Source organism: Hibiscus syriacus, unplaced genomic scaffold (genome assembly GCF_006381635.1).
Source record: "Hibiscus syriacus cultivar Baekdansim isolate YM2019G1 unplaced genomic scaffold, ASM638163v2 tig00008013_pilon, whole genome shotgun sequence".
In the NCBI taxonomy this organism is placed as follows: Eukaryota; Viridiplantae; Streptophyta; class Magnoliopsida; order Malvales; family Malvaceae; genus Hibiscus; species Hibiscus syriacus.
The window spans coordinates 579,492-602,960 of NW_024062150.1; the positions used below are offsets into that span (position 1 = coordinate 579,492).

The 23,469-nt window shown below is 34.1% G+C and overlaps 1 pseudogene; it reads right to left on the reverse strand.

Moving 5' to 3' along the window:
- Window positions 1-383: 383 nt before the first annotated feature.
- LOC120201933 lies at window positions 384-5,876 on the reverse strand (annotated as a pseudogene).
- Between the last annotated feature and the right edge of the window lie 17,593 nt (window positions 5,877-23,469).

Sequence of the window (23,469 nt, forward strand, 5' to 3'; positions counted from 1 at the left end):
TGTTCCCACTTCTGAGAGTGCACTTGATACTAGTTATTTTACAAGCCGTTACTCACGGAATACTTCAAATGACCATGCATGTCATGGTTGTGAATTTGAATGACGCTGTCAGCTTAAGTGGTTGCCTGAGCAACCACAAAGAGGAAGTGGAATTTTAGCCTCAGAAATGTGCAGTTTCTTAAGTGATGATTGTGATTACCAATGATTTCTTGTTGACTTTTTGTTGGTCTGTTGGCTACAAATGAAACATGAAGATGAATGTGGAGGTCTTGCTGAATAACATTTATGACATAGTTGTATATATATTTTTAAATGAATAAAGCTACTTGATTCAAGAAAATATAACATTTTATTTATACATCAACTAGTCATCAATTATAAATTATTATGTTTGGTGTGTCCAAGTAAAATCATTAGAAAAGATGTTAGTCAATACTGAGAGTGGAAGAAGAAATTTCGAGAGATGAGGCGAACGTGAGAGTTGTATCACCGTTAAGGTATCTTTTAAGGCGATCCAAATCATCAGCAGCATCAAGCATGGTAGGCCTATTAGATGGAGTTTCCTGGGTACATAAAATGCCCAATTCAATCAATTCTCCGACGGCCACTTCCCACATTCTTTTCACCCCAGCTGGCTGATCCCTTGAAGCTCTTATCAAACATGAATCAACCACTTTTTCTAGCCTTTCACGGTAGTGATTTTTCACCCATCTTTGCAGGTTTAAACCCCCAACGAACATGTCATCAGTGGGTCGTTTCCTTGTCACCATCTCAAGAACTACAATCCCAAAGCTGTACACATCTCCCCTGATGGATGTATTTGATCCGAATCCATACTCTGCAGCATAAAGTTGACTCATCTTAAGACACCATCTGTGATATACTGATAAGTTAAATGACATGCGACCATGCCTTACTTTGTCATCTTTTGTAATGTTTACACAATAGGAAAAAGGATGAATCCTTACCGGAACCAATATTCGAACAAAGTTGGATTATAAATCTTGGGATTTATACGTTGAAGAAACATGAAAGAATCGGGTTTCTCTATGAACTATGATACTAAATCATGTTCTGTAATGGCCTATTTGTCTTGGAGAAAAAGAACCCTTACCTGGTGCAATGTAACCGATGGATCCGGTTAACATATTTGCAGTAGAATTTCCCATGTTCTCGATAGCCCCTCCACCACCACCATTTTCAGCTCCTACTGTCATTACCAGCCTTGCAATCCCGAAGTCGGAAACAAGTGCCGTCATATCATCGTTTAGAAGAACATTGCTGGGCTTTAGATCACAGTGTATGACTCTAACAGGGGAATGGTGGTGCAGATAGGCCATCCCTTCAGCAATGTCACTGCAGATGCTAACTCTTTGAATTAGAGTCAGATCTGAAGTGCCTGTTCAGAACGGGGATAGAGACGGCTTTCTAAACTTCCATTTGTCATGTAAGGAAGAATCAAGGCCTTAAAATCTGGTAAACTGCAGGCTGTTATGATCCGAATGAGGTTTCGGTGTCGAATCCTCTTCAGAACTTGGCATTCTCTGTTGAAGCTTTTAATTGAATTTCCTGACTGCAAATGTAACACTTTTACAGCAATGATTGTCTCATCCGGAAGAACTCCTTTGTAAACGCGTCCATAGCTACCTGTCCCGATTAGTTTATGTTCATCAAATCCTCCGGTGGCATATGATAACTCTTTGTAAGTCAGCCTCGGGAAATTCTGTGTTATTTTCGGTGCCGCAGTCTTTCTTGATCTTTCGGTTTTCCTTGAAGAAACCATCAATTTAATGCGGCGGATTCCGATCATACAACATACTATTGATAACAGCACAGAAACGACAATGACTGTGATAAAGATAATCAAGACCACGCGTGATCGAAACCAGTGTTCCTTATGAGGGCAAATTGGCACACTTGAAGCAACTCCACATAGAAGCGGATTGCCTAAGAATGACATGTTTGTGGTTGAATCAAAGATCCCACCAGAGGGAATCATTCCATTAAAGTTGTTAAACGAAAGGTTCAGAAATGTAAGGTTGATTTTGCTCAGACTCATTGGTATCTTTCCAGAAATATTGTTGCTTGAAACATCAATTACCTGGAGGTTCCTCAGGTCACCTAGTGAATCTGGAAGCTGTCCTTGAAGTGAATTATGGGAGAAATTTATCATAGTCACTGCGAAACAACTTGATATCTGAGGGAAGATGTTCCCACTGAGGTTGTTTGATGAAAGATCCATTTCTAAAACATTTGCTAACTTGCTGAGTTCGAGGGGCAATGGTCCTTGGAGATGATTGTGTGACAGATTTATGGATATTCGGATTTCACGCAGTTCAGCTATCTGAGTGGGGATCCTTCCCGTTAACTGATTGTAGGAGAGATCAAGCTTGATCAGATTTTTGCAATTTAGTAGTTTTAATGGAATTGACCCTGAAAGGAGGTTGTTATTAAGAAACAAGTAACGAAGTTGTGCTAAATCTCCGAAATCGGCTGGAATTTCTCCAGAGAGTTTGTTGTTTGATAGATCAATGAGACCAAGATGACCGAGTTTTCTTAATGTTATAGGGACTCTGCCACTGAAAAAGTTATTGGACAAAAAGAGTTGCTCCAACATTGACAATAGACTAATCTGTTCAGGGATTGTTCCATTTAGAAGATTGGACGTCAAGTGCAGCTCTGAAATATTACGAAGGTTCCCGATTTCTGGAGGAATGGACCCGAAGATGCGGTTGATTCGCAAGTCTAGAAAGTTAAGAGCCGGATGAGCAATGGAGCTAGGTAATCTTCCTCCAAGCCCCATGCCAACCAATGCAACCTCCTTCAGATGAGTGCAGTTTCTCAGTGCAGCAAAGAATGGATAGAGATTGGTGTTGTTCCCATGACTTTTCATGTTGTTATTTGATAAATAGAGACTTTCAAGGTTAGGCCAATTACGTACCAACTCTGAAGGCAGCTCACCAGATAGAAGATTGTATCCCACATCAAGGTGAGACAAGATAGTAGTATTGGCTAAGGAGACAGGAAGTCGGCCGGTAAAAAAATTATCGTACGAATTAAAGGACCATAATCTTTGACAATTTCCAATTTGGGTTGGGATTTGACCTGTGAAATAGTTGAGAGAGGCATCTATGATGCTTAATTTAGTGCAGTTGGAGAAAAGGGAAGGCGGCAGGGTACCTGTCAAGTTGTTGTTCCAAACTATAAACACAGTGAGGTGTCGGAGGGAGGATATTTGTGGGGGGACAGTGCCGTAGAACTGGTTGTCATCAAGCTTTAGGCTTCGAAGGCCGGTTATATTTGAAAGAAGAGGTGGAATCTTCCCCACAAGTCGGGAGCTAGACAGGGCAATTTCAATCACACGGCGATGGTGACGATGCTTGTTACATACGATACCAGTGAAGTTGCAAACATGAACTTCATCTTTCCAGTTGGCAAGTGATGATGCCGGATCGTGTATGGATTTCTTGAATGCCAGAAGTGCAGCCTTGTCTTGACGTAAAGAATGATGATGATGATAAGCTGAAACAAAATTCAGGAGAAGAATGAAAAATAGTCTCATGTATGCATGCCACGAGGGATATATTGGCAACTTCATAACAAACTTCCCTTCTTCTCCTACAAGTTTACCTGCATTACAGAAATGCCCGACCAAGTTTGAGAGTGACAAATGGTTCAAGGAAATTGTTGTGTAATCCAAATCAGTTGACTCTGCATTTAAGCCAAAGTGGAAATGGATATTTAGTCAGCGGGGGAAATGATGTATAGAGGGACTAAAATGTATGTTTTTCCATCCATCCCATTATGCTTTATTAAATGAGTAGATGCTCAACCCAAGGGGTGTGACTTCAGTGGGACATCAAGCATCTTAGCTAATGGAACATTTCGTCATACAAGCACTCCAAGCTCCACAGGCTGATAAAAAGCTATTCGAGTTATAACATTTTGTTTTTTTTTTTTGGTTAAGTTTGGTTTTCAAGTTAGAGGATTTTTTATTTAACTTAATTTTTATAATATGGAAAATATTTGATTTTTAAAATAGTGATAAAAAAATAAAAAATGAATATTTTAAAAAGAAAATAACTATAATCAATTTTTTTTTTTTACTTTTTTTAGTGCAGCACTAGTAATGTGGATGTTTGTCAAAAGCTTTTACATGAACTTTTCAAAGAAGAAAAGAAAGCAATGAAAGGAAGAAAAAAAAGTAACTCTTGCATTATTTTCTGTAATGTCATGCTCATTTTCTTGCATAAATAAACTCAATTGTTTGTTAACGAAGTCAATGGGTTATTTCTGTATTTCAGTGCAAAGCTACAAAGGTGGCTTCAGTTGCGCATAACAGTGGAGGAATTAAGATGCTTGATTTTGATGGGTGAGTATTCCAACTATGATTTTTTTAACTCAAATTGATACTTAAATAATATCAAACTGTTTACCATTTGAACCAACAGATTAATTCATATTAAACTCAATAGTATTAACTGTCTACAAACATAAATCACTGTCCTAACAACTTATAAATATCATTTGAAAGGCTAAGTTTTTTAAGCTAAGATGATTATAAAGTAGTATATGTTTTAAATAATTTCAATCATTTGATAATGAACATTCAGTCACCCTTGATGCGGTCGTTGATGTTCGAACCCAAAACTTTTTAACATAATGCTCATTTCTTTAATGAGTTGGTTGATTTGAAATGTGAAGTTAGACAGGACATTCTCCCTCACCCAAATATAAAAGTTGGAGGCAAAAAAAGTCAATGGCCTATTTACTTGGATACAATATTATCATCACAAGACCGATCCACGTTTCCAATATTTGAAGTCCTTATTAAATTCCATCTTCTCCTTGCCGTTGTACAGCCGTCTTTTTCCAACTAAATATCTCATTCTCTCTGATCAGCTCGTGACATCAACTTGATTATAGATTTAGAACAATAGAAAGGTTTAGAGTAAAATAAAGTTGCAGAAATAACTAAAAGCTAAGTATTAACATAAAGTTGCATCGACACAAGTTTGTGGTAAATTTTTTTAGCTATAGATCAGATAAATCCCATTATACCTAAATGGCACAACAGAACCATCGGTTATGATATGTCAAAGCAAAATAGGGAAATTTTGTTTCTGTTTTGGGAATTGCACTGGTTTTGTTTGCATGAAAGTTTAGCCTAATATTCTGAAATTGTATTGTGACATTTTTAATTTGGGTTTGATGATCGGATTCAAGAAAAAAATGTTACAAGCTATATGAATAAAATATATTATTATCTATTTTAAATATTCTTAATCACCTCGCTACAGTTGCTGGTGTTTAAATTCATGACCTCTAGGAACAACAATGATTCTTTTAACCACTAAAGTAAATTAATTTATGCAATTTTAACTAATTGAGTTAAAACTATATTTTAGAGAAATAAAAAAAATGTATCAGGATAAATATTTTAATACGAAGAGAGCTTCAAGATAACTAGTCAAAATGGGTTTTATTTTTGGTTAGAGGTCTAATAGACAATATATTTGATGGTCGACTGATTAAAATGATGAAATTGTATAAAACAAATCTGGTGACTAAAATGAAAATAATGAAAAAGTTAGATAAAACCAAGCAATTTATCTAAATCTTTTAAGAGAGGTCGAGAGTTCTGTCACGCCTCAATTTTTATGGCTTAAATTACTTTAATTAAAATGAATTTAGTTTAGGGATTAAATCATTGTACTTTAAAATTTTAGGGGTCTTCCTGCAAACTTCCAATCAATCCAAAGCCTTAAACTCGAGTTTACCCAATTTCCTTTGACCATATAATGACAAAAACAAAGGGAGGAGAAAATGAATGGCTACTGAATGTTAAACCCATGACCTGCAACATGGTTACCCATGTCTTTACCACTAAGTTAGGTAACTATTTAGGTTTTAGAATACTAAGGAATGAATACTAAGGAATAAACATTCGTGAAGCGTCTCTATCCGAATATTTGGTACTTATTGTATTACTAATATATGTTTAGTTAGATTGGATTGAAAGTCTGATAAGTCGTTAGAAGTCTTGAATATTGCAAATCACTAGTTTACCCTTATAAGGATGGTTTACAAAAACCTCTCCTATAATCAAATGACTAAAATGCCTATGTAGGCCTAATTGATGGGATTACTTTGATAAATCCGAATCGTAAATAATTTTTGTGTAAAAGTTTTGGAATACCCTTATTATATATCTTAAATGAAACTGAGGTATATATTTCGTGAATGTCTGATTAGGTCCGTTAGATATTGAATATCTTTCAATATCTATCTCATTTCTGAAAGTAGTTAGATATTGTCTGAAATTCTGCATTCTCTTTCTGATAATTATCAAGTATCTCCGAAAAATAATTGGATCATCTAATGTGTTCCCTATGCACATGAATATTTTCTCTAATTTTAAAAGTATGACATTGTTATCTGAAATAAAAACACGATCTCTGATTTTTATTTTATGATACAAAATACATTTGACTCATGATTTCTGATATTACTGTTACTGTTAAATCTAACTCATACTAGGATATTATCTGGGATTTGATATGAAGTCTTTACAGGTTCAACTTCCATCAAGCGGTAATTCCTTAATGACTTAAAACGACCATTGGGTAGACTCTTAGGCTCAATAGACTCAGGGTAAGACCTTATGGACCTAAGTCACTCCTTTAGGATGGCTTCTATTGGGCATAAGGTAAGTCCTTATATATCTGAGGCACCCCTCAGGTGGGCTCATACGCTTCGATTAGGGTAAGTCCTTATGGACCTAATGTGCTTACTTAGGTTGGTTCATACGTCCAATAGACCTAGGGTAAATCCTTATGGATGCAATTCTAGGAAATTACATATCGATGTTCGGTTAGAGGGTATTAATGTGATTTTAAAATATGTTTTATCGAATAAACTACTATTGTTTTACATTATCTTACATTTTCTCTAGTTTTACTGGAATACACTAGACTTACCAACTCATTCTTCTAAATCTATCTCTCTGAATGTTTCCTCCGGACTGTAGATTTCCTGACTGTTGCCCGAAAAACTAAGTAATGAAATTTCAACTCTTCACCAAAACCTGTAGTTGTATGGCTCACTAAGGAATTTTATGCTTTACCATATACATACTTATCATTTAGTTTCGGTAATTTTGTATTACCAAACTTTCCAAACCTCAATCTATTATTTACCATTTCAGGTTAAAAATTTAAGTGTAACACCCCAAACATCGGTCAGTAAAGAAAATGTAAGAATTTAAAATTTTAGTGGTTTAATTGGAATAAGTTAAAAAGTTCAATGACTAATTTTAGGAAATTATGCTTAGGACTTAATTGCAAAGATGGAAGAATGGTATGGCAAATTTGTAACATCCCAACAACCGGGTCAATGACTAAAATATAAATTTTGGAAACTTGGGCTCAATTTTGAAACAGGTAAAAAGTTCAGGGATTTAATTGTAATTTATGTGTAGGATTGAATTACAAGGAAGGAGGATTAGAGGGATAAGATGGTCATTTGTAAGGAAATAATTAAATTAGGTTATGGTTATATATTAACCCACGTGGAAAGGTAGGAAGCAAATCTAAGCTTCCAGAGTTCTCTTCTCCTCCTCTTTTCTTCATTCGTGAAGGTCTAAGACAAATGTGAGATTTCTTATTAGTTGATTATTAGTTGAAATTTAAGTTGGGTTTTTTTCTTTAGATTATACTTAAGCTTAAGGAAAGCTTAAATTACCTTAAAATTCAAGGATAAGAGAGTTAGATGGAATTAAAGAAAAGAAGAGAATAAGTGAAATTTTGATAGAAAGATATTAATTAGATTTCAAGACCAAATTTGACCTGTCATGAGTGGAATTAAGAAGTATAAGGTGTTAGAATTGGAATTAGAGCATGTTGGAAATTGAGTGTGATTATTGAATGCCATATAAAGGATAGGATGTTGAGTTTAAGGAAGTGATTATTGAGCAGAAATGAGTTTAAGTGTGTGTATGAAAATTAGGAATATTTAAGGAGGTGAATCATGAAGTGTTGAGAGAATTATGAAGGGATTTTCGTGCTTAAAATAACATTTCTGGGTTGTGTGCATCGATACACATTCAATGTGTACGATGCACTCTCAAATAAATGAACATAGAATGCAATTAGTGCATCGATGCATAAGGAGTTATTGAGTTAATCGATTGACGGAATCGGCCAAGAGGGGGGTGAATTGACAATTAAAATTTTGTGGAAGCTTTTGCAGAAAATTGAAAGTAATTGCACAGTGATTTAGAGTGGTTCGACTTTCTCAATCAAAGTCTACGTCCACTACCTTAGCTATCCACACTAAGGATTTTCCAACAAATTCACTAATTTGTTCTTTCTTTTGAGGCCAAAGAGATAACCTTACAACACCCTCAAGAATTATACCCCAATTCTTGAGAACACTCTTTCTCAAAGAGAATATTACAAATTTCACAAACTTACAAGAAAAACCTCACAAGGCAAATATGTTTGCACAATTCTAGAACAAAGAAAGAACACTCAAGAATAGATACAATTGAGCACAATAAGTATTCTTGAAAGCAAAATAAATATTGAATAAAAATAGGCTTGAAATGCTCAAACTTGAGGTTTGATGCTTTCTCTTTGATTCTCTCTTGATTCTAGTTGCTTGATGTTTCTTGTTGTTGATCAATGGCTTCTAAGCTTGTTTAAATACACTTTGAATCATTTCTGAATGTTAGGGATCATTAATGAAGTTATTGGAGCCGTTTAAGTGTGAAAACAATTAATATTTCTGCTTGGAGCGTGGGGGGAATCGGTTCCCTAAGTGTGAACTTCAAATATTCGACCGTTGAACAGTGGGGGGAATCGATACCCTTGGGGGGAATCGGTTCCCTCCGAGCATACTGGAATTTCTCGGAGCCAAACCATTCAGGGGGAATCGGTACCCCTTGGGGGGAATCGGTTCCCTCTGGACAAACTATAATTTTTTGTTTTGAAACGGTTCGAAATACTTTGTAAAATTGTTTTGAAATTATTTTACGATTAAAACTTAATTTTACACTTTAGTAAGGATTTAAAATGAACTTTGAAATACTTTGAGTAATATTTTTATATTCGATTTAATATATCGAATATGCTTAGAAAAGTCATTTTCAAAATTAAAATTCTTTTAATTTAATTTGTTATATCGAAACATCAAAATGTTTTCAACAATCTCCCCTTTTTGATATAACAAAACATTTTAAGATTTTCTAATTTGAAAATGAATTTTGATTTTGAAAATTACTACTCCCCCTTACTTTAACATTTTCTCCCCCTTTTTGTTAAATCAAAAAGACCCTATAAAAACGTTTTAAACAAGAATTTTAAAAAACGTAAGCCAATTGATTTATTAATATAAAGCTTAAGCTGCTAAGATCACAATCAAAAGAGAGGTTAGCCATTAGTTTCATAATCAATATTCATAAACATGTAATGGATAATTGGTCATATATGTCTAAAGATGCAAAATAAACACGAAATCCAAATCAAATGTATTAAACATAAGTTCGAACAACCAAAAATAAACAATCCAAAAGCATTCAAAATGTTTTAACAATAATGCAAATATCCAAGTTCAATCCAAACAAGCAAAGCAAAGTGTTGAAAACATTTTGTATTTCAATATAACAAATTAAGTTAAATGAATTTTAAGATTTTACAAATGATTTTCTACAAGTATATTCGATTTAATTACTCGAATATCAAATTATTACTCCAAGTCTTTTAAGATCAATTTCAAACCTTACTAAATGGGTAAAATTATGTTTTATACTTAATATATTTTTTGAAACATTTTTCACAAAGTATTTTGAACCAAAATCAAGGCTAAAATCAATTTTTCAGAGTGATGCACCGATGCAACAATCCATGCATCGATGCACTATGAATTAAATTAAACATCGAATGCATTTCATGCATCGATGCACATACCATGCACCGATGCACTGAGGATTTTATGAAAACATCGAATGCATTTGATGAATCGATGCACCAACCATGCATCGATGCACTCTGACTATTTTGAAACATTGAATGCACTTGATGCATCAATGCACTCTTAGTGCACCGATTCACTAAGGGTCCAACGGTCAAAATATTTGAATTTTACATGGATGCACTGATGCACCATGGGTATGCATCGATGCACTGACGCTCCCAACTGTTTTTAATTAATTGTTTTCACACTTAAACGGCTATATTGACTCCACTAATCATCCCCAACGTTCAGAAGTGATTCAAGATGTATTTAAGCAATCTTAGAAGCAATTGATCAACAACAAGAAACATCAAGCAACTAGAATCAAGAGAGAATCAAAGAGAAAGCATCAAACCTCAAGTTTGAGCATTTCAAGCCTATTTTTCATTCAATATTCATTTTGCTTTCAAGAACACTTATTGTGCTCAATAGTATTCATTCTTGAGTGTTCTTTTCTTTATTCTAGAATTGTGCAAACAATCTACCTTGTGAGGATTTCCTTGTAAGTTTGCAAATTTGTATTGTTCTCTTTGGGAGAGAGTGTTCTCAAGAATTTGGGGTATAATTCTTGAGGGTTTGTAAGGTTACTCTTTGTCCTCAAAAGAAAGACAAATCAGTGAATTTGTGGAAAATCCTTAGTGTGGATAGCTAAGGTAGTGGACGTAGACTTTGGTTGAGAAAGTCGAACCACTCTAAATCGCTGTGCAATTTCTTTCAATTTTCTGCAAAAGCTTCCACCAAAATTTTATTTCCAATTCACCCCCTCTTGGCCAATTCCATCAATCGATTAACTCAACAATTGGTATCAGAGCCTCACTCATTTGAAGGTTTAATCGCCTCTTGAGTCGATTCGGGAAGAGTTACATTGATTATCAAGTCATCAATGGCCTCTGCTTCAAATTTTGACTCCGGTCTCGATTCGATGCTCGTCAACAAGCCTCCTTTCTTCAATGGAGCTAACTATGCCTATTGGAAAAATAGGATGATGTACTTCATTCAAGCAAGTGACATGGGAGCATGGAATGTCGTAGAAGAATGATACTTCAAACCTCTCACTCATCCAAGATTATGGAGTGAAGTAGAGACAAAAATGTTTCAGCTCAACTCCAAAGTCATCCATATCATATTTTGTGCTCTTGGACCAGATGAATACGGAAGAGTTTCATCTTGTATAACCGCCAAAGAAATATAGGACAAACTTCAAGTCACTCATGAAGGTACTGATGAGGTAAAGAAATCTAAAATTAGTATTCTAACGCATGGCTATGAAAATTTCAGGATGAAACCAAATAAAGATATCAAAGCTATGACGGATAGATTCTCAACGATTTTCAATGATCTCAAATCATATAGAGAGATCATTTCAAATGAAAAGCTTGTGAGGAAGTTAGTCTACTCCCTCCCAAAATCGTGGCAATCAAAGTAGACGGCAATCATCGAGTCTAAGGATCTAACGTCCTTAACTCTTGAAGAGCTAATCGGTTCACTCCTCACTCATGAAATGATGCTTGAAGATGAGGTGGACCTTGATAAGATTGAAGAAACACCAAAGTAGAAGGAGAAGAAGAAAAACATTGGAGTTGCTCTCAAATCCACAAAAGATGAGAGTGATTCAGATGAAGACGACGATGACGAGGAAATGACATTGTTTGCCAAACGGTTCAGAAAAATGATGAGACCTTACCAAGGAAGAAAATTCAAACGAAATGAAGGCATCAAAAATGAACCAAAAGAGAAGGACCCGATCATTTGCTATGAATGCAAAAAGCCGAGGCACGTCAAATATGATTGCCCACAATTGAAGAGAAAGGGTCAATCAAAGAATAAGCACAAGGCTCATGTGGCTACATGGAGCGATGAAGAAGGTTCCGATGAAGAGGAACAAGAAGTAGCAAACTTGTGCTTGATGGCATTTGGGGAAGATTCTAAGGTAACCTCTAACTCATCTGATTTTGATGATTTATCCTATGATGAGTTATTAGAGGAATATAATGGGTTGGCTACGGATTATGAGAAATTGTTTTTAAAATATAAAAATGATGTTTCAAAATTATAAAATGAAAATAAACTCATATCCAAAACCAACAACGATCTTGAAAGTAAAATCAAAGATTTGCAAATCAAACTAGAAGAGTTTAAAAAGAAAAATTTAGATTTGCAAAATTTACTTTCAAAGGTCAATGATGATCATCAAAAGAAAATTGATGATCTTAAAACTTCTTTTGATAAAGTTGGAACAAAACGTTTTGAAAATGGAGAAAATTCAAAATCGAACTTTGTTAGAAAAAGTTTTAAAAACTACAATCATAGAGGTCCCCAGAAAACCTCTAATGGAAAAATCGTTAGAAGTATATGGGTTTCTAAGGAGCTCATTACTACTAAAGATAAGGATATCCTACACAAATGGATACCTAAGGGGACTAGGATTTTGGAAACTAATGAATATGGACCCAAAAGAATTTGGGTAGAATTTGGGTACCAAAAATTAGAAATTAATCTATGTTTGTAGGAAAAGGAGCATTGCTACAAGGCACATGAAACAAATCCAAATTCATGGTACCTTGATAGTGGATGCTCAAGACATATGACTAGGGACAAAAGCTGGTTCATTGAGCTTAACGCCAAAAATGGAGGAGAAATGACTTTTGGTGATGATTCAAAAGGTCACATTGAAGGTATTGGTACTATTGGTAATACCTCTTCTATACAAATTAAGAATGTTTTATATGTAAATGGATTAAAGCATAATCTATTGAGTATTAGTCAATTTTGTGATAAGGGATTCAATGTCATGTTTGATATTAATGGTTGTAAAGTCATTGACATTGCATCTAATCAGATTATGCTTGTTGGTCATAGAATAGGAAATATATACATGGTGCATTTAGATTCTATTGATATGATTAATTTGTGCCTAGTTACTAAGGATGATCATGATAGTTGGTTATGGCATAGGAGACTAGGACATGCTAGTATGAGTGTTTTGCAACGGCTAATTCAAGGTGATTTAGTTTGAGGGTTGCCTAAGATTAAATTTGATAATGATAAAATCTGTGATGCTTGTGCTAAAGTAAAACAAAAGCGAATTTCTTTTAAATCCATTAATGATGTATCAACTAGTAGAGTATTATAATTGATCCATATAGATCTTGTTGGGCCAACTAGGACTACTAGCTTGGGTGGAAAACAATATGCATTTGTCTTGGTAGATGACTATTCTAGATATACTTGGGTTCTATTCTTAAGTACTAAATATGAAGCATTAGAAAAATTCATCACTTTTTCAAAAGTAATCCAAAACGATAAAGGTTACTCTATAACTAGTGTTAGGAGTGATCATGGCACTGAATTTGAAAATCTTGGATTTACTGAGTTTTGTAATTCTAATGGTATTAGTCACAATTTTTCAGCACCTAGAACCCCACAACAAAATGGAGTTGTTGAGAGGAAAAATCGAACTTTAGAAGAAATGGCTAGAACCATGCTTTGTGAAAATAATTTGCCAAAATATTTTTGGACAGAAGCCACAAATACCGCTTGTTATGTTGTAAATCGAGTAATGATTAGGCCAATTTTAAAGAAAACTCCATATGAAATTTTCAAAAATAAAAAGCCTAACATTAGCTATTTTCATCCTTTTGGATGTAAATGTTTTGTTTTAAACAACGGTAAAGAAAACCTTGGCAAATTTGATGCTAAAAGTGATGAAGGAATTTTTCTGGGTTATTCCTTAAATTCTAAAGCTTATCGAGTATTTAATAAAATAACTTTAGTTGTAGAAGAGTCTATACATGTTGTTTTCGATGATAATCCCCTTCCGAGGAAGGATTCTTGTGTTAATGATGATGTAGGTATTATAAATACAAATGACGTTAGACATGACTTTGGAGAATCATCATAAAAAGAAGAAACGAAAGATGAGGAAACTCATGATCCCCTCGAGAATCCAACCATTGAAGAAAGTGAAGTATCTTATCCAAGAGAGTACAACTATGTCAAGGATGGTGAGATTATAGGTGATCCATCCAAAGGGGTAACAACTCGATATTCTCTTAGAAATATTTGTAATTATGTTGCATTTATTTCATGCATAGAGCCTAAAAATATTAAAGAAGCATTAAATGATGAACATTGGATTATGGATATGCAAGAAGAATTAAATCAATTTGAGAGAAGTAAAGTATAGACATTAGTTGAAAGGCCTAGTAATAAATCTACTGTAGGTACTAGATGGGTATTTAGGAATAAGCTTGATGAGAGTGGTAATATAGTGAGAAACAAGGCTAGACTTGTTACTCAAGGGTATACTCAAGAAGAGGGCATAGACTATGATGAAACATATGCTCCCGTAGCTAGGATGGAAGCAATTAGAATGCTATTAGCATTTGCATGTTTTCATGAATTTAAATTATATCAAATGGATGTTAAAAGTGCATTTTTAAATGGTTTTATAAAGGAAGAAGTGTATGTGGAACAACCTCCAGGTTTTGAAGATTCAAAATTTCCGAATCATGTTCTTAAATTGACAAAAGCGCTTTATGGTTTAAAACAAGCTCCTAGAGCTTGGTATGAAAGATTGTCAAACTTTTTAATTGAAAAAGGTTTTTCAAAAGGGAAGGTTGATACTACATTGTTTTTAAAGCATAAAGGTAAAGATTTATTAGTAGTTCAAATTTATGTTGATGATATAATATTTGGTTCTACTAATGATATTCTTTGCCAAGAATTTTCTAATCTAATGCAAAGTGAGTTTGAGATGAGCATGATGGGGGAGCTCTCATTTTTCTTGGGACTCCAAATCAAGCAAAGAAAAGATGACATCTTCATCAATCAAGCTAAGTACATCAAATATATGCTCAAGAAGTTTGGACTGGAAAATGGCAAACCTCATGACACTCCAATGAGCTCTTCAACAAAGCTTGACTTAGATGAATGAGGTAAATGTGTAGATGTTAAATTATATAGGTCAATGATTGGATCTCTACTTTATCTAACTGCAAGTAGACCGGACCTTATGTTTAGTGTTTGCTTATGTGCTAGATTTCAATCATGCCCTAAGGAATCACATTTACTAGTTGTTAAGAGAATCTTTAGATACCTTAAGGACACTCTTAGTTTAGGACTTTGGTATCCTAGAGACTCTAGCTTTAGCTTGCATGCTTTTTCTGATGCGGATTATGGAGGATGCAAATTAGATAGGAAAAGCACCTCCGGTACTTGCCAATTCCTTGGAAATATGTTGATTTCTTGGTTTTCAAAGAAATAAAATTGTGTTGCATTATCTACCACTGAATCCGAATACATTTCAGCTGGTAGTTGTTGTACACAAGTTTTATTGATGAAACAACAACTTTTTAATTATGGAATTAAAGTAGGTACCATTCCTATCAAGTGTGACAATACTAGTGCTATTTGTCTCACTAAAAATCCCATCCAACACTCTAGAACTAAGCACATTGAAATAAGACATCACTTCATTAGAGACCATGTCACTAAGGAAGATGTAGTTCTAGAATTTGTTGATACTTTGCACCAATTAGCGGATATTTTTACAAAACCTTTAGATAAGGAAAGATTTTGGACACTTAGGAGATAATTAGGTTTAACTGACCTATCTTCACTTAGTGTTTAAAATAATTTTAGCAATTTTAAGAATAAATGAAAAATGCTTATAATGATAATTTTTGATTGCATTCATTGCTATTAGTTAGGGGGAGTTTATGTTATTTGGTAAAAAATAATTTTATGTTCAATTTTTGTTTAATGATAAATTTGATTGATTGAACATGATTAATTTTCAATATTTGAGTTGCCAATATCAATAGAGCTAATTAATTTAGCATTTTGAGTGTTTTAAACGGATTTTTGACATTTCTATGCTTAGTGCATCGATACACTTAACAGTGCATCGATGCATCCCTTTGAATGTGCATCGATTCATCATGTTGATGCACCGATGCATACCTTGAATGTGCATCGATGCACATGGTCATGCATCGATGCATCCGTCGGGTTTTGGGTTAAAATGCCTCATTTACTTCATTTTCTCAAACCCTAAAACTAAAACTCTCCAAGCCATTAGTCCATCTCTTCCTAAAAATTTCCATTCTTGCTCAAAATCAACGATTTTTTGTCAGAATCTTCAAGTTTTTCAACTTACAAACCTGCTTCAATCATTAAATCGTGCAAAACAACTCCTCATCCTTCTCAATCCGAATTTTCAAGGTATTTTTCTAAAAACCTCTATTTTACAAACTTTTAATTTTAGAACTAGTTTTGATTAGTTCTAGAATGTACATTATATCGGGCATTGATTGTTTGTTGGTTCTAAACTAGATTTTACTACCAATTTTGTCAAAAAACAAACAATTTTTTTCAAATTTTTTTTAATTTCGAAACTTTTAAAAAAATATGATTTCAAAAATTAGTAAGATTTTTGATTTAATTGTTTTGTTTTCATGAAAACTATATTATGATTATCAAAATAGTTTTTAAAACATGCCCATTAGGATATGGTTTAGAGAAGCTTGAATTATTGAGGACTCATTTGAGTTTTGGGATTGATTATGCATACATGTGTTTCAAATTGCAGGTGACATTCCTTATTCCAATTTCCTTTAATCATGTCAAATCCTAAACGTCCTAGGTCATCTTCGAGTCGATCAAACCAAAACCGTCCTCCCGTTCCTCAACCTTCTAATCTCGTTCCTCCTCCACTTTCATCTCTATTAGGATCTTGTTTTAACATGCCTGAGCGTCGTAGAGATGAATTGTACTCTAGGTACAGAAACTCTTTCCAAACTTATAGAATCCGTGAAGAGCGTATTCCTTCGCTTCAAGCTATGGTTGACATCGATTTCGAATACCTTCCGATTCTTAAAGCTTGGAAGTTTGATAAATTGTTTAAACTTAAACCCATCGTCTATCAACAATTGGTCCGCATTTTCTATTCCAATGCGGTATGTATTCAAAATGAAACTCAATGTGGAACTATTGCCATTAGATCCTATCTTTTAGGCCAATATATTAATATTGACCCCGAGACTATAACTTTTCGTTTTGGGTTAGATGATAATGGTGTATATAATGAAAGTAAAAATGTGGAATATCCCTATGTTCCAAACTCAAGTGTTAGTACTCTACGATCTCATCACGATCGTTTTCTCCGTTTGATGATCTCTTGGTGGTTTAGACCATCCGGAGGTAGGTACTCCACACTTCGTGCTAGGGATTTATGGTGGATGTATTGTCTTAAAAATAAAATCAAAATCAATCTACCCCACATTATCTTCAGTCAACTAGTTGATGTCATAAACATTGTTCCTTCAAAACATGTCGAAACATTAGTTTATGAATGTCTTCTTAGCAACCTCTTTATCAAACTTGGTCTAGACGTTTCTCTTGACAATCCTATCCCACTTCAAAATCAAATCAATCTCACATCCTTGAAGAAAGCGGATTGGAAGCAAGACGAGGTTATCGGTCAATGAGTTTTTAGACCCAGAAAGCAAACTCCGGGAGCTAGTTCCTCACGAGCTGCTTCTAGCTCCTCTCGTGCTCCTCCTCCTCCAGCTCCGGCTGATGACGATGATCCTGAATTTCAACAACTTATGCAAGACATCGATGATCATGTACCTGATGACAAGCCTGCACTGGAACCTTCTCCACAAGAAGAACAAATGCCTTCGTATTTTCGTTCGTTTTTGGAGATATTTGATTTACGGTATGCGTCCGTGGATTCGCGTTTCACATTCATTGAGTCCTAGCTCTCTACCTTGGGAGCTCGATAACAAGATATGAATGATCGTTTGGATGCACTCTCACTTGAGATGAGAGCACGTTACCCTCCTCCTTCTCCCGATCCTTCATTGGATGAATAGACTTATCTTTCTTTGATTGTTTTTGGGATGAACTTGAATTGTTAAAACATTTTGGATTATCTTTCTTTGATGACTGTTTGATATTTTATATATATTTTGGTTTGTTAAAACATATGCATCATTTATTTTTTAGTTGAAATATAACCAATTTACCATTTCACATTTTTATTATGAATATTGATTATGAAACTAATGGCTAACTCTCTTTTGATTGTGATCTTAGTAGCTTAAGCTATATATATATATAGATATTTAATCAATTGGCTATGTTTTTCAAAAACTTGTTCAAATCGATTTTTAGTCTTTTTGATTTAACAAAAAGGGGGAGAAATGTTAAGTGTTAAAATGTTTTTAAAATGAGAAAATGTTATAGTAAGGGGGAGTAATTTTTCTAAATTGAAATTGATTTCAAATGTTTAGAAAATCTTAAAAATAACACAAATGTTTTGTTATATCAAAAAGGGGAAGATTGTTGAAAACATTTTGTATTTCGATATAACAAATTAAGTTAAATGAATTTTAAGATTTTACAAATGATTTTCTAAAAGTATATTCAATTTAATTACTCGAATATCAAATTATTACTCCAAGTCTTTTAAGATCAATTTCAAACCTTACTAAATGGGTAAAATTGTGTTTTATACTTAATATATTTTTTGAAATAATTTTCACAAAGTATTTTGAACCAAAATCAAGCCTAAAATCAATTTTTCAGAGTGATGCACCGATGCACCAATCCATGCATCGATGCACCATGAATTAAATTAAACATTTAATGCATTTCATGCATCGATGCACATACCATGCACCGATGCACTGAGGATTTTATGAAAACATCAAATGCATTTAATGCATCGATGCACCAGCCATGCATCGATGCACTCTGGCTATTTTAAAACATCGAATGCACTTGATGCATCGGTGCACTAAGAGTGCACCGATGCACTAAGAGTCCAACGGTCAAAATATTTGAATTTTACACGGATGCACCGATGCACCATGGGTATGCATCGATGCACTGACGCTCCCAAATATTTTTAATTAATTGTTTTCACACTTAAACGGCTATATTGACTCCACTAATCATCTCCAACGTTCATAAGTGATTCAAGATGTATTTAAGCAAGCTTATAAGCCATTGATCAACAACAAGAAACATCAAGCAACTAGAATCAAGAGAGAATCAAAGAGAAAGCATCAAACCTCAAGTTTAAGCATTTCAAGCCTATTTTTCATTCAATATTCATTTTGCTTTCAAAAACACTTATTGTGCTCAATTGTATTCATTCTTGAGTGTTTTTTTCTTTGTTCTAGAATTGTGCAAACAATCTACCTTGTGAGGATTTCCTTGTAAGTTTGCAAATTTGTATTGTTCTCTTTGGGAGGGAGTGTTCTCAAGAATTTGGGGTATAATTCTTGAGGGTTTGTAAGGTTACTCTTTGTCCTCAAAAGAAAGAAAAATTAGTGAATTTGTGGAAAATACTTAGTGTGGATAGCTAAGGTAGTGGACGTAGACTTTGGTTGAGAAAGTCGAACCACTCTAAATCGCTGTGCAATTTCTTTCAATTTTCTGCAAAAGCTTCCACCAAAATTTTATTGCCAATTCACCCCCCTCTTGGCCAATTCCGTCAATCAATTAACTCAACACAAATATCAAAGTTTAAGCATCCGTAGGAGGATCAGGAGGAGGGAAATGAGCTCCCATAGCTGCCATTTCATGAGTGAGTGCATTAAAACGAGCGTTGGTTACTTCATTGTTTGCACGCATCTCCCAGAGAATTTCCAATTGTTGAGCTTCCATAGTCGAGAAGTGAGATTCTATGGAAGTGAAGTGAGAATCCAAGGATGCATAACGGAAATCAAATGTCTCAATAAATGATTGAAAATATGGAGGCACTTGATCTTCTTGCTGAGCTTGTTCCTCGTGCTGCTCCGACTCATCGTCGGCTTCATCAATATCTTGCATTAATTGTTCAAGCTCGGGATCGTCGTCAACTTCTGGTAGAGCTTGTGAAGAACTAGCCCCTGGAGTATTCTCAGAAGATCGAACCCATTCATCGGTTTCTTTATTCTTTATACATCCCGCTCTTGTTAAGAAAAGAAGATTAATTTGTTTCTTGAGAGGAAAGACGGCATCTAGACCAACTCTAAGCCCGGCTTTAGAAAATAGATTACTCAGAATGCAACCATAAACTAGAGATGAACATAGTTTCTTATTACGAACAAGATTTATGGTTTCAACAATTTTAGCAAAAATAATCTGAGGTTGGTTTATTTTAATATTGTTTTGGAAACAATGTAACCACCAAAGATCCAAGGCTCTAAGAGTTGAGTAACGACCTCCGGATGGTCGAAACCACCAAGAAATCATTAGATGAACAAAACGATCATGAAGATCTAAGACACTCGCACTATCCCTTCTTTTATAACGAGAACCTAAAACTGTTTTTCATTTGATATACCATCATTATCTAATCCTAATTCATTGGTTATGTAAGTCGAGTCAAGATAGAAGAATTGTCCTAGGAGATAGGAACGAACTCCTATGGTTTTGGTTTGAGCTCAGTTTTTAATACAAACTACATTAGAATAGAAGATGCGAACAAGTTGATGGTAAACTATAGGTTCAAGGTCACAAAGTTTATCAAATTTTCACTCTTGTAAAAGAGGAAGATATCTAAAATTGATATCTATCATAGCTTGAAGAGAAGGGATATGTTCTTCTCTAATTTTGTAAGAGTCAAAATATTGATAATACCAAAAACGATGATTTCTAGGACCAAGATGATTGAAGCACGAGTTTTGGATAGTCATATTAGGATCAACGAGATTAGGAATAGGAATTTCAGGAATAAGAGGAGGATTTGAAGGTGGATTTGGTTGTTGGTTTGAACGACTAGATGAAGACCTAACACGTTTAGGATTTGACATGGTTTAAGAAAATCGAAATAGAATGAATAACCTGCAATTATAAAACACATGTATACAATATAATCAATCCCAAAACTCAATTGAGTCCTCAATATTTCAAGGATCTCCAAACTAATCCTAATAGGCAAAGTTTTTGAAAAATAAGGTTTTGAAAATCAATATATGTATAGTTTTCATAACAACAACATAATTCAATCAAAACACAATAATTTGAAAAACAATTTTTTTTATTTCGAAAATTTTAAAGAATTTTGGAAAATTCTTGTGTTTTTGATGAAATTAGTTGTAATATCTAGTTTCTAATCACTAAACAATTAATGTCCAATCACTATTTCAATCTAGAACTATTTAAAACTAGTTATATGTTCAAAATTTGATAAAATAGAAGTTTTAGAAAAATACCTTGAAGATTTTCGGATTTTATGAGAATGTGATGATTTTTGCACTAATTTGATGATTCCAACAGGTTTAGAAGATGACATTTGAAGTAATTCATATAAGAAACGTTGTTTTTGAATCAAAATGATGATTTGGGGAGAGAGAGGAGGAGAATGGCGTGAAGAGAATGAAGAGAGGGTTTGAGCAAATATTGGGTTATGCCCGTGTTAAAACCAGAACCCCAGGGGGTATCGATTCCCATAGGGGGAATCGATTCCCTCTGCCCTATAATTAAAAAATCTGTATTTTAAACACTCAAAATGCTAAATTAATCTTCTCTAGTGGTTTTGGCAACTTATATATAAAAAATTAATTATGTTCAATCAATCAAATTAATCCTTAAACTACATTTGAACATAAAGTTAATTTTTCATCAAGAATCATAAACTCCCCCTAACTAATAGCAATGAATGTAATCAGAAATTACTATTATAAGCATTTTTCATTTATTCTTTAAAATGCTAAAATTATTTTTTAAACACTTAGTGAAGATAGGTCAGTTAAAGCTAATTCTCTCCTAAGTGTCCAAAAACGTTCCTTGTCTAAAGGTTTTGTAAAGATATCCACTAATTGATGCAAAGTATCAACAAATTCTAGAACTACATCTTCCTTAGTGACATGGTCTCTAATGAACTGATGTCTTATTTCAATGTGCTTAGTTCTAGAGTGTTGGATGGGATTTTTAGTGAGACAAATAGTACTAGTATTGTCACACTTGATAGGAATGGTACCTACTTTAATTCCATAATCAAAAAGTTGTTGTTTCATCCATAAAACTTGTGCAGAACAACTACCAGCTGAAATGTATTCCGCTTCAGTGGTAGATAATGCAACATAATTTTGTTTCTTTGAAAACCAAGAAATCAACATATTTCCAAGGAATTTGCAAGTACCAGAGGTTCTTTTCCTATCTAATTTGCATCCTCCATAATCCGCATCAGAAAAGGCATGCAAGCTAAAGCTAGAGTCTTTAGGATACCAAAGTCCTAAACTAGGAGTGTCCTTAAGGTATCTAAAGATTCTCTTAACAGCTAATAAATGTGATTCCTTAGGGCATGATTGAAATCTAGCACATAAGCAAACACTAAACATAATGTCCGGTCTACTTGCAGTTAGATAAAGTAAAGATCCAATCATTGACCTATATAATTTAACATCTACACATTTACCTCCTTCATCTAAGTCAAGCTTTGTTGAAGAGCTCATTGGAGTGTCATGAGGCTTGCCATTTTCCAGCCCAAATTTCTTGAGCATATCTTTGACGTACTTAGCTTGATTGATAAAGATGTCATCTTTTCTTTGCTTGATTTAGAGTCCCAAGAAAAATGAGAGCTCCCCCATCATGCTCATTTCGAATTCGCTTTGCATTAGCTTAGAAAATTCTTGGTAAAGAACATCATTAGTAGAACCAAATATTATATCATCAACATAAATTTGAACTACTAATAAATCTTTACCTTTATGCTTTAAAAACAATGTAGTGTCAACCTTCCCTTTTGAAAAACCTTTTTCAATTACAAAATTTAACAATCTTTCATACCAAGCTCTAGGAGCTTGTTTTAAACCATAAAGTGCTTTTGTCAATTTAAGAACATGATCCAAAAATTTTGAATCTTCAAAACCTGGAGGTTGTTCCACATACACTTCTTCTTTTATAAAACCATTTAAAAATGCACTTTTAACATCCATTTGATATAATTTAAATTCATGAAAACATGCAAATGCTAATAACATTCTAATTGCTTCCATCCTAGCTACGGGAGCATATGTTTCATCATAGTCTATGCCCTCTTCTTGAGTATACCCTTGAGAAACAAGTCTAGCCTTGTTTCTCATTATATTACCACTCTCATCAAGCTTATTCCTAAATACCCATCTAGTACCTACAGTAGATTTATTACTAGGCCTTTCAACTAATGTCAATACTTTACTTCTCTCAAATTGATTTAACTCTTCTTGCATAGCCATAATCCAATGTTCATCATTTAATGCTTCTTTAATATTCTTAGGCTCTATGCATGAAATAAATACAACATAATTACAAATATTTCTAAGAGAAGATCGAGTTGTTACCCCTTTGGATGGATCACCTATAATCTCACCATCCTTGACATAGTTGTACTCTCTTGGATAAGATACTTCCCTTTCTTCAATGGTTAGATTCTCGAGAGGATCATGAGTTTTCTCATCTTTCGTTTCATTCTTT